Source organism: Vicugna pacos, chromosome 17 (assembly GCF_048564905.1).
Source record: "Vicugna pacos chromosome 17, VicPac4, whole genome shotgun sequence".
NCBI lineage: Eukaryota > Metazoa > Chordata > Mammalia > Artiodactyla > Camelidae > Vicugna > Vicugna pacos.
The window spans coordinates 33,944,479-33,962,887 of NC_133003.1; the positions used below are offsets into that span (position 1 = coordinate 33,944,479).

At 39.2% G+C, this 18,409-nt stretch overlaps 1 long non-coding RNA gene across 3 annotated transcripts in view; it reads right to left on the reverse strand.

Moving 5' to 3' along the window:
- LOC140686785 (uncharacterized) overlaps positions 1-9,635 on the reverse strand; it is a 343,874-nt gene extending 334,239 nt beyond the window's left edge. For all 3 annotated transcript variants that reach the window (XR_012060702.1, XR_012060701.1, XR_012060700.1), the window contains exon 1: positions 9,533-9,635. This is a non-coding gene — a long non-coding RNA (uncharacterized lncRNA). The remainder of the gene's footprint in view (positions 1-9,532) is intronic.
- Positions 9,636-18,409: the final 8,774 nt, after the last annotated feature.

An 18,409-nucleotide genomic window follows, 5' to 3' on the forward strand; every position in this document is an offset into this window, starting at 1 on the left:
GCTGCACCAATTTACATTCCCCAAAACAGGGTCAGAGGGTTCCCTTTTATCCACACCCTCTTCAGCACTTATTATTTGTAGTCTTTTTGATGATGGCCATTCTGACCAGTATGAGGTGATACCTCATTGCAGTTTTGATTTGCATTTCTCTAATAATTAGCAATGTTGAGCATCTTTTCATGTGCTTATTGGTCATCTGAATGTCTTCTTTGGAGAAATGTCTATTTAGGTCTTCTGCTCATTTTTTGATGGGTTGTTTGTCTTTCTGATATTGATCTGTATAAGCTGTTTGTATGTTTTGCAAATTAATCCCATGTCAGTTGCATCATTTGCAAATATTTTTTCCCATTCCATAGGTTGTCTTTTTGTTTTGTTCATGGTTTCCTTTGAACAGCCATTATTCTTTCTATGCACATAGCAGAGTACTGATTTTGGAGCCTAAATGAGTAAAGGTGATAGTGGAAAATGAATTTATAAACCACTTGGTAGAATAAAATAACCCCAACTCTGTGACTATTATATAAACCCTGTGCACATCTATATCTATCTATCTATCTATCTCACACACAAAAATCTGTCATGAAAAGCCTTTGAAGTTTACTGGAGGTTACTCGATATGAAATGATGGTTCTTCCTGGAAAACGATTATTGTAACATTTATTTTTAAAACAATTTTCAGATGAGGGAAAACAATTAGAAACTCTTCCTGGCTTTTGTTCTTTATGGTGCTCATCTGATTTGAACTAAGGTTGGGGATTCTTATAAAAAAAATAAAGAATTTTGTTTTAATTTAAGCAAAGCTTTCAATGCTTCATTACCTACACATGGTCACACACAGTCTCGCTTGATTTAGATATATTACCATGTATGTAATTTCAGAACAATTTCAAAGACCCTCTTGACACTATGCACTCTTTCTCTCCAAGGTGGTATTTAATTAGCAAATGGGAAAAGGCCCCAAAAAACACATAAACACAAATACCAGATAGTGAGAAAAATGTTGAACTTCATGAAAATATGGTACGAGTACTCAATTTTTATCAGGTATTATCACTAATTGCTGGTGTGAATATCACTGAAGTTCTCCAGATTTTAAAAAGAGAGAGAAAAAGGGAGGTTGCTGATCTGAATGTGTTTTTCAAAGACCTTATCAAGGCTGTAATATTTCAGGTGTTTCACAAGTTATAATACAAATGTGGTGAAAGCAAAAAATAGCGTTGGACTGACTGCTGCTCTCAAAGCTCACTGTGTAAACCTCAGTGACACGGGCAGTGTGTCTTTTAGTAGGCTCAAATCCTCAGGCCATGCTGTCAGCGTGTTTTCTGGCTTGGGGTATCAGTATATGAACTCTAATTGCAAATAATGCACTAATCCTAGGTACTGATCTCCAATCCTTCAGTTACCAACTCCACTTTGGAAACTGACCAAAAGTCAAGGCTGGGGAGACAAGATAAAATAAAATGCTGACAAGTACAATGTCCTGTCCATCTTCTGCTTAAATGGTTTCTATGGCTCTTGAGATTAAGGTTAAAGTCTTCAATGTGAACTAACAGCTCCCTAGTTCTTGCTGCACCACTCTTCCCTTGGCTTATTGGTCTTCAATTGTACTGGCTTTCTTCCACCTTAGGGTCTTTGCACAGATCACTACCCCTTGCTCACTGACTTTCTAACTCTTTCTCTCCATCCTTCAAGTCACAGTGTGTGTCCATCCTCAGGAGAAGTCTACCTTCCATATTCAAACTAGGTAGTTTGTTTCCTCTGTTATGTGATCCCATAGGACCCTAAACTTTTCCAAGATGACGTATACCACAATTGCTGTTATGCTGCTATATGTGCAGTTATTTTAAACTCTCTACACTTCTAGGCTTTAAGCTGTCTAGCTCAATAAGTATTTGTTAACTGAATGAATAAAACAGAGAAGATGTATGAGTCAAATACTCTCACTAGCCATCTTAATACTTCACCCATCTCTGAGAACCCCTTTTACTAAAATTGCAATTTCTTGTTTCCAAATCTTTTTCATCCATTTAATTGTATGACCTTCAGGCAAAGGGTCTTTTGCCTTCATACATAGCTCAGAGACTGACACATATAAAGTAGCTTAAAGATAAATTGCTTGGAGAAGAATGGGAGGAAAACATGGAGACAGAAGATGGATGACAAGAAGGAAACAGAAAAGGTTAAGACGCGAAAAAAAGAAAAAAAAACAATAAAAGATAGAGTTTCTAAGGACTCAAAAGATAGTCATAATCTAGATACTTTTTGGTAAGTCCTTACAACAAGTTAGATGAAATACAAATACAAGAGAAAATTTGTGATTAAAACCTTCCTTTGGAAGAAGAAAAGGCTTATGCAACCCTTTTGGAGCTCATACCAAAAAATGTGGCATGCTGACCACATATTATAAATAATACTTATGAAAAGTTGCTTTTATAAAGACAAACAGAAGGCTAAAATCTCTGCTGGCAATATTCAACATATTAATAATTTTTATTTCAGGTTAAAATTTTCTGGGGGTATAAATAGAGGACCTCAGAGGGCATTTAAAATAGTAAGAAACCCATGTAACAGCACTGTTATTAATGATTGTTGGGAAATTTTGTGATGCCACTTGCTCTGAACAGTATGAGGACCAGCTGTAAGTGGTACAGAATGAAGACTAACAACTAACCGTTCACATGCAAAACTTAGATTTGCTGAAGAAGACTTCTTGAGCAGCACCAGATTGTTAGGCTAAATTATTGGCCGATTTTAACTGGAAGTGTGAAAAGACACTGCACTTTGCTAGATGGTATTCAGCCAGCTGCCTTAGCTGAAAGAATCTCACCCAGAGAGTTGCTATGGTGCCAGAACTTTCCACTATATGTTGCAGATATTTTACTGTTGATAGTCATTCTGTATTTTTATAAGATGTGTTCAATATTTAGCCATTATATATAAAAATAGATTAAAAACAAATTTCTTCTGTATAGCACAGGGGAACTACATTTAGTATCTTGTAATAACCTTTAATGAAAAAGAATATGAAAACGAATATATGCATATATTTGTATGACTGGGACACTGTGCTGTACACCAGAAATTGACACATTGTAACTGACTACATTTCAATTAAAAAAGAAACAAATTAAAAAATGCATTTGGCTTTGTTCCATAGATAGTCCCCATTAGAAAACCTTCAATCATCTAACACTTTATACTTTTTATTAACACTAACTTATCCAAGAAAATATATCTGTTCATTGTTCCCTTTTCAGAAGAGGTGTGTATTATTAACATGTCTCAACTCCTTGGTTTTTTTGTTTCATTTTATTTATTCCCAGGACACACACTTTTGTTGACAATCATATGCTCTGGGGGGGGGGAAAGGGAAATGATGAAATCTCATAGTAAGTGCTTCATTCACATACAAGAAAAGATGCTGCAGTACGTTGCTTTGACAAAGTCCCTTAAATCAAAGTCCAGTGAATTTCTAACATAATTAGATTTTTGCCCAAAACAAGCAAAAGCCAACTAAACTCTGCGCATAGCAGCGGATGATACTAATGATGATACTAACCATTGTGAAAGTGGTGACATTTGAGTCCTGGGTCATAGGAATGACACCTCACAGACAAGCTAGTAACCATCAATCAAGCAAGGTATTTCCTCTCCTTCACCTCACCCTATGCCCAATCAATTTCATGAATTTTACTTTCAAAATACATTTTGTGTCCACTGGTTTCCCATTCCCTAAGCTACTACAATGGTCTCCTAAGGAGGTTTCCAGCTTACATTCCTGATCTCTTCAATCCATCCTGAACATGGCAGCCCAAGGGATCTTTGAAAAAACACAAATCTGATTGTATCACCTTTCAGTAATTTCCCTTGCACTCAGGATAAAGTAAAACTCTTTATCCTTACCCTAAAATGTCTCGCCATCCTCTCCAAACTCATCTTGTACTACTCTCCACTAATTTCCTTTATATTTATTTTCACCTTAAAAGTTAAGGTTTATTAGCACCACTCATACATTTACTCTGGTGACTCACCCATCCTGAGTCACTCATCCACAGTAAGTGTGGCACTTACTGGGTGAGGTTCACCTGCTGGCTTTAAAGGTCCACAGAAGGAGTTAGGATGCTATTTTAAATGGAAGAGGGGGGAGCCATTGGAGGATCATACCTGGTTAAGGTATGATCTCATCCAATTCATATTTTTAAAGAGTTTAGTTTGACTTTATGTGGAGAATGGAACATAAGGGGACCAAAATGGCACCAGGTGAGAAACACTCCAGCAGACAGTAAGGTCTTTAAAACCTAATGCCAAGCTCAGAACCAAAGAGAGAGTAGTCAAAACCAGGGGTGACTTAGAGCCCACAGACTCTCACCCCGTGTCCATCTGTGACCCTTCCGGTCAGAAATCAAGACCACTGACCACTCCTCTGCTAGATATCAGCCAGCCTTGTGCTCTCATTTCAGACAGAGTGTATTTTATGATTTATCTCAATCCTCCTATGTTCTGTAGAAGTAAAACACCTAAACATTTTCCTCAAGGGAGGAGAGATGGTAAATCATCTCTCCAAACTTCCCCTTTAAACTTCTTTTGATGAAAGCAAACTTCCAAACTCACACATTTGACTGGGAACTAATGGTGGTAAACAAATATCCTGCTTCTGCCCTTGAGGTCTCAGAGGTGATCCTTGTGTTCATCATCACTGAACAAAGGTTGTAACACACAGGCAAGATCTCTAACCTCATTTTCACCTCCATTTCAACTAACTCTAACCCATAAAATAGAAGTTGCTCAAGTTAAAATATGAGATTACTGTGGTTGCTGAATTCAAGTGTTCACACACCTTCTTTTTCTTTTCTGAGGCTGACTTTTTCACTTGTGACATGAATGTCTTCCCTCGATTTGCAAATATCCTTCCAGGGGCTGTCTAAATGGCAAGCGTCTTTGATCTATAGCCCAGTCAAAGGTAGGATCTGTATTTCCAACATCCAGCCCAGGCTGCCTCCCTGTTGACATTAATCTTCTGCCTTTGCTAGGTCTAGACAATAGGGGTTGGAGAGTGTTAATCTCAAGATTCACCAGACACTAAGCCATAAATCTGCCCCAGGGGTAGGTAGACTTGTGGCATTTTCTATTTGCTCCCCTAAGAAGATTCTAGGCTCTGTTTGATCCACCATTGCCTTTGCCCTGAAAGATTGAATTACATGCAGTGTCAAAATTCAGTTCCTTCAGCGTATCACACATGCAGCAAAACTGAGAAGGAGAACAAAAGCACTCCAGGAAATGAGTCAGAAAACCCAAGGGGAGATGTGGTAGAGGTACGGTATTTAGATGTTTGAAGATGTTTTGTTTTCTAATAGAATAAAGCCAGGAGGATAGTTCTCATCTTATAGTCAGCTCTCTAATGAGCAATGTTGAGATTTTTCTATGTGTAGTATCCATGGGAGGTTTTATAAAAAGTCTAGGTTTGGGGAAAAGTTCTCAATTAGAAAACAAATTACACAGTGTTTACAAGAGAACGCTACCAATAAGCTAGATCTCTTCAGTGGATTTTTATAAAATCCAATGGTTACATAGCAAACCTGAAAAGTTTCCTATATCCAAAATGATAGATTAGGCAATTGTTCCTGCAGAATCAAAGGTATCATTTTATCTGGTCTGCAAGCACGACTGATAAACGATTTCACTTGCAAAGTGATTCCATATTTTTGTTTTGACTTTTGTTTCCCCTGAGATTAACTGAACTGTCAACGTGTGTGACTATAGACTTAGAGATCATTTTTCCTCTCTTTTTTTTCCCCATCAAAGAAATCTTGGACATATTAAATAAGTTACATCTCTTAGCCCTTTCTTTTTATTCTGGCTTAATAAAACCTCTATCTGAAATGCAAATCAAAACTACAATGAGGTATCACCTCACACTGGTCAGAATGACCATCATTAAAAAGTCCACAAACAATAAATGCTGGAGAGGATGTGGAGAAAAGGAAACCCTCCTAAACTGTTGGTGGGAATGTAGTTTGGTGCAGCTGTTACGGAAAATAGTATGGAGATTCCTCAAAAAACTAAACATAGACTTACCCTATGATCCAGCAATCCCACTCCTGGGCATATATCCAGAGGGAACCTAATTCAGAAAGATACATGCATCCCAATGTTCACAGCAGCACTACAACACTTGGCTACAATAGCCCAGACATGGAAACAACCTAAATGTCCATCATCTGATGACTTGATAGAGAAGTTGTGCTGTATTTATACAATGGAATACGATGCAGCCAAAAAAAGAACAAAATAATCCCATTTGCAGCAACATGGATGAACTTGGAGATTGTCACTCTAAATGAAATAAGCCAGAGAGAAAAAGAAAAAATGCCATATGATATCACTTACACGTGGAATCTAAAAAAAAAAAAAAGACAAACAAACTTATTTATAAAACAGAAACAGACTCACAGACATAGAAAACAGACTTATGGTTACCAGCCGGGAAAGGGGTAGGAAGGGATACATTGTGCGTCCGAGATTAGCAGATACTAACTAGTATATATAAAATAGATAAACAACAAGTTCATATTATATAGCACAGGAACTATATTCAATATCTTATAGTGACTTATGGTGAAAAGGATATGAAAACAAATATATGTATGCTCATGTATGACTAAAGGATTAAGTTGTACACCAGAAATTGACACAACATTGTAACCAGACTATACTTCAATAAAAATATATATATACAAAAACAAAGCAAAAAAATACAAAAAAAGAAAACCTCTATCTTAGGATGCTGGTCCTAGGAACCAGCTGACAACTAGAGAAAACTTCTAGTGCTAAAGCTTTGCAAATAGTAGGCAATGCTCCGCATCAATTAAAGGAATTCTTCCTCTCCAGATAAAGGTTGGGTTCTTTTATACTTTGGTGTTCATCTATATGTTGCCATCACTTACAAGGGACACAAAACAGAAATGCTTCATTTCATGTGCCAAGAATGAGCTGGTAGTGGCTTCTGTGTTTAGAAGGATTCTGAGGCTACATCTTTCTTTAACAAGAAGGAGTGCCAAGATCATCAAAGCTTCCTCCCATAAAAATGGAAAGTTTCATAGGGACACAAGTTACCTTTTCACAATCTGTCCCCCAGTGTGTGTTTTCTATTGACAGACTTCATCTTGAACTTAGCCCCATCACTTCAGGAATCTCTTAACTGAATATGTTGGTTCCATATGTTTCAGTTTACCTCCATATAAGGAAATAGATCCTAGACACTCACTTCAACCTCAACTTGCCTGCAACATGGTTCATTCTTTTGTGCTTCAGTTTCCAGGCTAACTTTATAAGGAATTTGTATTAGAGTAAGCCTGAGTGAGAATTTCATGATGAATTATGCTGCCCAGATAATATACTTGCATTTTAACTCAAATTGTGGGCTTTAAAAAACCTGAGGAATAGACTTTTCCCCACAACACATGCACACACACAGTTTTGTGGCTCATCACATGATACCAATATGGCCAGTCCCATATTATTACATCAGTCCTGCTGCAACTCGTGATTTTTTTCTTTGCTCATGAAAACAGTGCTCAAGAAAGTCCTGTAAGTTCAGGATTCAAATCCTGTAAGATGTGAACTGGAAATCCATGCACAGAATAGAACAGTATCTCGTAGCAGAAAGAAATGATTAGGGTTGCAATTTTTACTGCAGTACAGTGCACTTTGCTGATTAAAACGAGCTCAACATTCCACATTCAATACTCATGCAGATTTCAGCTCTTTTAAAAACTGGTAACCAAGAAACACAGCTTAAGAAATAAACTTTCTATACAAAAGTAACCTGAGAGGAAGGAAAATGTCACACGTGGCAAATACATACCTGTAGTCAGTACTGTAAACCATGAAACAGATTAGCTAATTACCTAGAAACACACAAAATTGTCCTCTAAATTATTCTTCTAATGTACCAGCTCTCCACTGACTCATTATGAAATTATCTGCCAATGAATGAATTTTCTTGTCTTTAAACACTTTTCAAGCTGGAAGGAGCTGGCATTGATGAAATGCTTTCTGCAAGAAGAGAGGTTATATCCACAGAACCCTGAATCACCTGGTTATAAAGTTGAAAAATTCTCCCGAACCATAGGGAAGTCGTCTCCTTGAGTAAACCAGTAGTTATCAGTCATTCATTTTGCAACACCACCTTTCTTCAGAAATAAAATTCACAGAAAGCACACCAACATATCAAATAAAGAAAGAAACAAACATGCCCTACCTGTAATACAAAGGGGGAAAAGTCACTTATCATAATGTATTACACACTGCAGTACTTATATATTTGGGCATTAAACTAAAATTCATAAATAAAAGAATCAGAAGATTTCATCTGTGCAGAGGAAGACAAAAGCTACAAATACTCCCAACCCCTGGAACAACCAAAATTGTACCCGTATAGTTCCCACACAACCTATAGAGGGAGGTGCTTTTATTGAAACCCCTGTTTCTACAATACTAAATGGTTGGTTTGATCATCTCTTTTTAGTATCACTGTTTTCTTGAGCTAGTAGTGTTATAGCCATTGAAGAGAACTTAGAACAAACCTTAAGTTTTTTTCATCTCTGTATCAAAGTACAATTCTCTAAAAGTACAATGCTAATGAACAAAGCTCAGAAACTTGCCCCATTCCATGGCCTGCCACATGATCGTACCAACAGAAGAAAATACAAACCTAGGGAAAAGAGACAGCCTAATCCAAAGACATTCTGATATTTGGCTTTTAGGCACAAGCTATAAGGTTTTCTCTATTCCCCTTGAGATGGGTCTCTGAAACTCCAAAAGACAACTGCCTTGTGATACCTGAGTCTGGAAAGCAGCTTTCTAGTGTCCAAACGTGGACAGTATCATTCTTGGGTTTCCACACAGAACTCGACTCTTTACTAGGGGGTAAAGTATTTGAAATTATCTGTATCACACTGTGAAGTGGGGGCTGAAGGTGGTGTAAATGTTCTCACCTATTCTGAAAGTGGATGAGGAAGTTCATTCTGTTACGTTTCACTAGGCTTAATACTACCGAGAGAGGAGGGTAAATTATTCCCCCTAGGTTGTTCTCCTTAAGTTACCCTGGATTAAAAATCAGTTTGAATTCCTCCTGTGGTAAATCAAAAGGATAAAACAAAAAAAGACAAAACACTCCAATAAGCTCTCAGTAGTTTGCTTCCTGCTTAGCTGTAGACCTGACATACAAACACATACTTAAAAAGGTATCAATGGTGTATTTATACCATATATATAGTATGTATATATACTATATATATATATGTATGTGTGTATATATATATATATATTCTGTATCACATTAGTCTATGCACAAAGGACAGGTATTCAGGCTATGAATATTTTGTTCTTTCTATTCCACCACTAATTTACAAGAAAATACCCTCTTGTCTCTTGGATAATTTGCCTCCTAAAGAGAAAAGATAATTTCTGTGATTGGCCCTCAAGCAGGCAATAGCTAAGAGCAGTAGCGTAACTCAAGTTCCATACTTACAACGTTGGAAGAGCAGAAAAGGGACACAAGTGAGTGACATCAGGACCTCAGTTCTAAATGAAGCAAATTTCAGGAGAATCACTCAGTGCGTGCAATATAAAAATCTTTCTCTAGCTATTACTCTACCATCCTCAACACAGGAGCTTTACTTTGTGACCTCACAGTCACAAAATGGCTGCCACACAGCTTAAGGCTTCATATGTGGATGAAACAAGATCTAGCAGAAAAGAGACTGCCTCTTCCCGAACTTAACAGTGAAACAGAAATTTCTTCTGGAAAAGTTCTTTCTGCAAACTTCTCCAGCCAACCTCTCATTTTTGATTGGCCAGAACTAGGTTTTGTTCCCACTTCTAAAATAATTAATTGAGAAGAGAAATTCTCGATTGTCTCAGGGTTCACCTTTTGGCTAGAGAGATGGTTCTCTTCCTTGGAGGAATACCTGGTCATGGGGGAGAAGAAGGAAGTTTTACTGAAAAGGAGTATGAGATTTTTCGGGGGAAGGGGGGTTTGTTTGTTTTTGGTGAAAGTAGGAGAAAAGGACAACAATACTGTCTGTTACATAAGGCTTCTAGAAGCTACAGAAAAATTCCCATCATTTAAGTTTTCTTCTTTTAAGGATTTCTCAAGCACTTTCACAGGCCACACCTTTCCAACAGGGCCATTTTTGCTTGCTGTCTACACTGCATTCTATCACAGCTTTGCTGCTTGTACAGAAAGTTTTTTTTCAGTCTCCTCTCACTGGGACTTCCAAACCAGGTCATTCAGGGTATTTTAGAAAGCTAATTACTATTGTTATTTATCATTATCATGTATTAATAATTTAAATAAATTTAAAAGCTGCCTTTTACTGAGTGCCAGGCATAGTGCTAAATGCTCCCTAGGCATGGACTTATTTAAGCATTGTACTTAGGAGGAAGATACTGCTTCCTCATTATTCTGTAATAAACTGAGCCTCAGAGAGGCTAAGAAACTTGCTTAAGTTCATACAGTTAAAAGTGTGGCAGAGCTGGTCCTTCATCCTGTACCTAGATATCTGACTCCAAGGTCCATGCGTAACAGCTTAACCATTGTTTGATATCTTCTTTCAGATTAGAAGCTATTAGTGAATTAGCTGATAGAATCATTGATTGACTTCCATATTCATACTTAGAGCTCCAGCCTTCCTAATAGCTCAGTGACTATAAACATTATGATGCCCTATCTTCAGAGTTCCTGAGAACTGGGAGTCGGGTGGGAGTTGGGTGGTGACTAAGGGTCACCAGATGAGTCAGAGAGAAGAGCTTAGAACTAAACCCAGAGTCTCATGACCCCTGGGCCATTGCTTTCCTCATAGATCAAGAAATTCCTTATCCAGGAACAAACCATCCTTCCAGGAAGTTCAGGAGTTGTTAGCACCATCATTTGCATAACCTCCTTATGGCTCCCTAGTAAATATCAAGTAATGATGTTAACCTTGATAAAAAGAAGCAAACCCAATAAAGGAAAAATACAGTGGTTTTTCCATAGCAACGAGACAAGTGAGAGGTTATGGACAGGAACCACAGTCAGAGTAGGTATCTAAATGCCCCTTGTAAGCTCTGGCTACACAAGTCCTTATTCTTCCTGCTGTCTCAGAGAAGACAGGACAAAAGTATGTGGTTTCACTCTGTTCACAGGACAAGATTGCTTCTGCCACATCGGTTCCGCGATCACTCGAAAAAGCATCTTAGTCTGTCAGTCCCAGTCAATGAGATAAAGTGATGCTCTGGTGCTGGGGAAAGGAGAAAACCAAGCCAGGACAGGTGAAGCGTGCATACCAGCTGCTCTCACCATGGCTTCTCATCCAGTAACAACGGTCTTAATTTCACAGTGCTGAGGAAAGCATATCCTAGCTGATAGGTGAAGTACAACTTCTCTGAGGGAAAGGGGCCCTCACAGATCACAGATTCTCTTCTCAAGTATCAATTAGACCCTTTCCAAAAGGTCCCTCAGCTTCAACATGGAATGGCGCAACCATGTTCTTCTAAAATCTAGAATTTGCCGATGGAGACTGGCAGGGTGGACCACAAGATCTATCACTAAATATCACACAAATGCACTCACCTCCCATCACTGGTTCAGACTCAGGGAAGCCTGCCTGGGTGGTGGCTGGGAAGTTAGAACTACACTTTGGTAACTGGTATGAGTACAGACCCAATGAGCTGAGGTTCTGTTTGAGGTATTTGTGCTGTTACAGTATGGTATTTGTATGTTAAAGGATGTTTTATGCAGTTAAATCTGAATATGTAGGGACTGACTGGAGAAAACTACCATAAATCCTATCTTTTTGCCCTGTTCAAAGAGGAGGAGAGTATCTCCTCTTAAAACTGATTCGCCACACCTCTGCGAGCAATCTTTCATAAAATCTGTCATGCTGCAGCTTAACTCCCACTTCTTCAAAGACATCTTGAGCCATTAATCTAAAGTCACCATCCAATACTGTCTTCCCAGTGTCTACCTGTCTCCAAATGACTTTCCCTTCCGTTTGTTTCTGACCTAACTCCCTACAACAGAGTGTAAACCACATGAGAACTGGAACCTTATCTATTGTTCCAATTAAGATGAGCTTGCTCTGTTCATGGAAAATCCAAACTAATAGTGGCTTAAACTAGGTAAGAACTTATTTTTCCTTCATGTAGAAGTTGTCCAGAAGTAAGCAGGCCAGGGCTCATAAGGTTGCTCCAAGACCCTCCAGGGGCTCAGGCTCTTTCAGACTTTTAAATCTGCTGCCTTCCATAGACTTTCATCACAAGGTTTAGTTCCAGCTTCTGTTTTCCAACCAGCAGGGGGGGAAGACCAGGTGAAAAGAAGCACAGCCCCTCTTCTTTTAAATACCCGTCTATGTACAACTCACTGGCCTACACCAAGTCACACAGTCATATCTTCCACAAGGCTGGGAAATGGGGTCTTTATTTCTGAACAGGCCCAGGCAAAAAACAACAACAACAAGAACAACAACACGACCACCACCACCACCCAGGGATTTTATTATTAAAAAAAAAAAAAAAAAAAGAAGGGAAAAACTAATACCAAAGTGCAATTAGCAGTCTCACATTTGTCTTATTTGCTGCTCTACACCTAGGACCTGGCCAAGACGTGCCTATTAAAAAGGCTCAAAAGTCATCTGTTGAATGAAAATGGGTGAATGAATCACATTCCTTGGCTTACACACTCAAAGACTTCCCATTGCTTATAGGATGAAGACCTAATAGCTGACTATAGCCTACAAAGACGGGTATGATCTAACCCTGTGCACCCCTCCAGTCTTCCATCCTACTGTTCCCTCTCTCTTTTGGCTCCAGTTATCTTGACTTTCTTCAGCTACTGGACTATCCCAGGCTCTCTCCAGGTCACTGCACATGCCATTTCCTCTGCCTTAGATATTCTTCCCCATTCTATTCATCTGGGTCTTCCCTACTCTTGTCTTGTTCCTTCTCTATACCCAGTTCCTAGAAAAGTACCTGGGACACAGGGGATACTTGATAACTATTTCTGGATTGACTGAACTTAAACATGTACTTCCTTCAGGGAGGGTTCTCTTTGCTCTCCAGACCAAGATGCCATCGATAACATATATAGCATAGCCTTCTCAACTTTTTCTCTGTGATACTATGTACTCTTAAAATTGCTTATTTGATTATTTAGAAGTATTTATTACATATAAACAAAGATCCTGGAGGTCAAGGATGTCAGTCTCATTCTCTACTATATCACCAGAGCCTAGAAAAGTGTGCAGCACACAGCGGGTACTTCATAATCACTTGTTGACCATGGATGACTAATTTGTGTCAGCTAACATACATATATGGACTATATTTACTTAAAGCTTTTGCTAAATCAAGTAAAACAACTCTTCCTTGTTCTCATGGAACTAAATTTCTAAGAAAGACACAGAGCCTAAATGTACACTCAGAAAAAGACCATGAAATAATATTTGATTCATATCCAGACTAATTTCTGTTTATGAGGGAAGCAACAGGCACCGCACCTACAGTGTGCATTCAAACTCATGTAAGTCAGGTGGGTGTATGGCGGTTCTCCATGGAAGTGGCCTAGAGAACTCAGTGCTTGACTCTGATTTCTATGAAAGGGGCATGGAAGGCTTCAGAGAAGAGCACCTCAGGATTCCACATAAAAGGAAAAGAAAATCAATCTGTTCATACCTATAACAAGACTTGAGATTCAAGATGTTTAGCTGACTGGATTCACTGAGGCTGCTGTCTGATCCCGCCTTGGATGACTCTGTACATCCATCACTCATGGGCTTCTCTTCAAAAGCTGTGATACATTTCAGCAACCAGTCATGAGTGTAATTTCACTGGGCGCACATATTTATGACGCACATAACATGCACTGTCATGCATGCACAATGTCAAAAGCAGTAGACAGAAATTATTTCACAGTGTCTGTGATGAACTGGCACAGGCACTGTCAAAAGGCACTGACACAGGTACTGTCAAAAGCAGCAGACAGAAAATATTTCACAGTGTCTACAATAAGCTGCTTTCAAAAAGGACCTGTGAACTCCTGATGTATTAGGCAAGTCAACTTTATTTTGCTCTCATTCATGTAACAATAATTCTTTAAAACCCTCATGAAAACAAAATTATAATTTAAGTAACTATTAGATGTCTATTTAGAAGACTATAATTAACGAGCTATTTACAAAAGACTGGCAAGACCCTGCCTTTGAAGGAAATGCAATGTCACCTGAATGGTAGATGTTTTAATTTTTAACATTAGCACATCCATTTGGCTTATAATGAGGATTTAGTGCCAGTGAATTCATGCCCTGCTCCAAATTTGCACAGGCGTACATTTCATTTCAAAACAGAATCCCAGAGTCTATACCTCATTACATTTTTCTTCTGATAACTCATGAAGTTGTTGTCAGGATAATATGAACTACCTACCTCAACAAGCCAATCACCTCTCCACGGTAGATGATCTGCAAAAATGGCCTCCCACAATTCCACCTATCCTGAGCACACATGACACTCCTCCCACCACAAGGAGGAGTGTATTTCCCCTCTCCTTGAAACTGGGGTGACCTTGTGACTCTCTTGGCCATAAAATGTAGCCGAAGTAATCGTGTGTGACTCCTGGGGCCATATCGTAAGACTTGGCAGGTTCTGCTTTTGCCCTCTTGAGATCCAACCACCGTATTAAAAAGCTTGGGCTAGACTGTTGAATGATGAGAGAATTAGGAGAGACAGAAACAGAAGGTCAGCCAATCCCCTGCTGTTCCATCCACTGCCTGAGGCCCCAGGCATGTGAATGAGGCCATCATGGCTCTTCCAGCTCCAGTCAAACCCTCCAACCAGTACCAGATGGAGTAGAGATGAGCCATCTATGTGGAGCCCTGATCAACTTGTGAGCAACTAAGTAGCTAAGATTATTTTAAGTCACTAAGTAGTGGGGTGGGTTGTACATAGCCAGAGATGACTAAAGCCAACAATGAAACTGAAGCACAAAAGGCCACCATAGCTATTCAAGTAGCAAAGCTTAGATTTGAACCCAGGCAACCCAGCCCAGCATCCAAAGCCACACCTTTAATCACTATTCTCTGTTGACTGCTTGGATGTAAACAAAAAGCCAAGCAGAATGAAAGGGCAGATCAAAGCCACAGTCTAAGAGGTGGGTACAAATAAAAGAAAGGAAAAAGGAAATAAACAAAATCAAACAAATCGGGCCAGGGATCTGAGTTGACGGAGTCAAGTAAAGTATATAGGAAAACAACAGGTTTTCAACATATAGTTTTGTCCTTAAACCACTGGCTGAGGCCGGACACATTTATTTACCTTGATCTTCATGCACACATACTATCCCTTAGGAGCCCCATAGGAAAGACAGCAGTTAAAGAGCTTCAATGTTGAGTTAACTCTCAACCCTCTACCTTTGTGCTCTTGTCACATCAGTTAACATCTCTGAGCCCTAGTCTATCCATCTGTAAAATGGACACAATAATTTGGTCTAATTCATAATTTGTTTTAAGGATTAATTCAAGTAATATACTCATGGTTAAATCGCAATAAATGAGAGTTATTATGTTGATGGAAATCTACACTGTGGCCCAGGAGATTTCCCTCCTTATATTTTTGGCACTGTACTTTGTTTGGTTTGATTTCTAATCTACCACATACCACTATCCCCACGTCCATATACAGTGTCAGCTACCAGATGTCTATCCTCCCACACTGCTGTAGGCTAAACTGCTATGCCTGTCTGGTCTACAGGTTTGGGAAGTTCTATTTTAAGGCTTTAATTGATTGCCAAATCTGAAATCGCCCTTTCCAACCTACGATCTCATTTCACATCTCTTGCCATATTAAACAGTAAATAAATTACCATATGATCAAGGCAAAAGCTCTTTCAAAAGTTCCTTCCCTTTTCTTCCTTCTCTTATCATCAATCTTTGCTGCTAGTCAGGTCATTTTTTTTTTTAATGACATCTAAGCTCTCTGCTCTCAAGGGCTTCTGACAGTCTGCTCTCTCTTAACCTGTGGTGTCCCAGTCCTCCCCAACTTATCCCATTATCTCAAACTCCCCAACCACTAGAATGATACCAACACACCAACAACATACTTTGCTGCCAGACCTCTTCTGAGCAGTCATTTATTCAGCTGGTCTGAGAGCAACACACCTTCCCACCAGATGCAATTCCTTTCCCTCCATTTTCATCTTCCAGGCAAGATGCCTGCACCTTGGAGTGGCCATGATGGATTGGTTTTTATTTTAATATATTCTAGCAGGCATAAAGAAAGCATGAGGAATTCAATTCCATTGATTAATGTACCAATCTACTCCCCTAGAGCCTTCATTTTTGCTCCTAATTAAGCTCAAATTCACCCATGATGTGCAACGTTGGCAGCCACTACCTGGGGTGCTATTCTTTCTCTGAGTTTCCTCAGACTCGACACAGCATTCTATTCTCTAGCTAGGGTGTCTCGGAAACCATCCCCCACCTTGAGTTCCACCATGAGCTTCACATCTTTGCCTTCTTTTTGTGATACCATGAGAAACCTGACTTTTAGAAGAAACAGACTACACTTGAAGAGAACTTTGCCCAATTAAATGATAATGCCTCAGATTTCCACAGGAAGAAATAATTCCAACAGGATAAAGCATCAGTGGCTTTGACCAAAAATACTGGTAGCACTTCCAGAAGGTTTCCATAGAGACAAGAAAAGTCATTTTACCCAGGAAGGAAAGAGAGATGGAGTCCAATGACATTTGCTCACTTTCTGAAATTTTAAAAACAACAGATGAAAAGACAAATCAAAAGTCTCCACACAACCCTATTTTTCTTAAACAGATGAGAGAAATAGAGTCCCAGATAGAACTGACCCAACTCTGCCAGCTGTTAGATTAAGAGGGAGATTTGATGAGAATGTCCAAGAAAATGAAGATATTTTTGTTTCAAAGCCTTTTTCCCATATTTTTATTACAAACTGTACAAAAATTATAGAGTAGGTCTGGAGGAGTGGAGGATAGGAATATATCTGTTCACTGCATACAGATAAACAGATCACAAAAATGTGACTGTTCCTTTCTTTGGGATCTGATGCATTGGAAGTAGGAGGAGCAGAGAGGGACAGCCAGGAAGAAATGAGGAATCTAGCGATGGAAGAGCTGTAGCATCTGTCTAGTTGAAGATGACTTTATAATCAGCAGCTTAATACCTGAGACACTGCCCTTGTGAGAATCCTCATGGCTGCCTCCCCTCTTTCTACTGGCCTGGCCACATATAAGCCCTCTCCTTCACAGGTGACATTTTGATGCCGTGGGAACACTGCTTATATTTTTGGAATTCCCCACATGCTCCATTCTGACTACTTTCTCTTCTCTTCAAATCCTATTTGTCCTCCATGCCAGTTCAAGGGCATTCAGTATCTCCCTGAAGACTTCTCAGATGCATCTAGCAGAAGTTTCTTCTTTCTTCATTGGAATTCCATGATCATCATCACAGCTGTCACTCAATAACACTGGCTTTTGTTTTTTCCTTTGTGTCCTGTTACTCAGCAAACATATCATTCAGGGTATTTATGGTGCTAATTACCACCTGTTTGTTTGTGGATGGAGAGATGGGTGTGAGGGATGAAGAGAAATCAAACTTGTGCTCTTAATGAAATGTCTATCAGAATGTCATCAAAACCATCATCATCACAAATTATTTACTTATCACATTTTCTGACAACCTGAGCAGATCTGCTCAGACCATGACAGCTAATGACTAGAGCAGCAGGCATTTTCTTTTATTTCTGTCTTTCCAATACCTGAGAAATTTTGTGACAATTAGTCTCTGTGACAACTCTGTTACCCCATGGCTGATACATTTACTGCCCGCTGAAATCCGTGTGCTCTCCCACACTTCTCTGTCCTCTTGCAGATTTGTAGACCTTTGGACTCTGAGCAGATGTGGCATATGTCCCCTCCAACCTGAAGATTTTACAAGCTAAGGAATGATGATCTCCTTTCTTTAAGCTCCCTCTCCTGTTCTTGAAAGCTGTGTACTGAAGTGGCAATGTCACAAGAATGAGGTCACCCAGATCTCTGCCAAGCCAGTGAGTGGATAGTACTTGCCCTGGGGAGCCACCTGACTCACAGCAGATTTTGTGTAAATGAGGAATAAACCTTTGTCAGGTGGAGCTCCTGAGTTTGGGGGGATTTGTTACTGCAGCACACTCCATCCAAACCAGCGCGTATCTAAGAGGCAGATGTTCCTATCATGCCCATTTCTAAGTGAGAATCTGATGTACAGAGAATGAAGTCACTTGCTCATGGTAGGAACAGGACCACATTCCTTCATGTGCATGGTGAGATCAAAACCAGAACAAAATACCCAATTAAAAAAGTGTA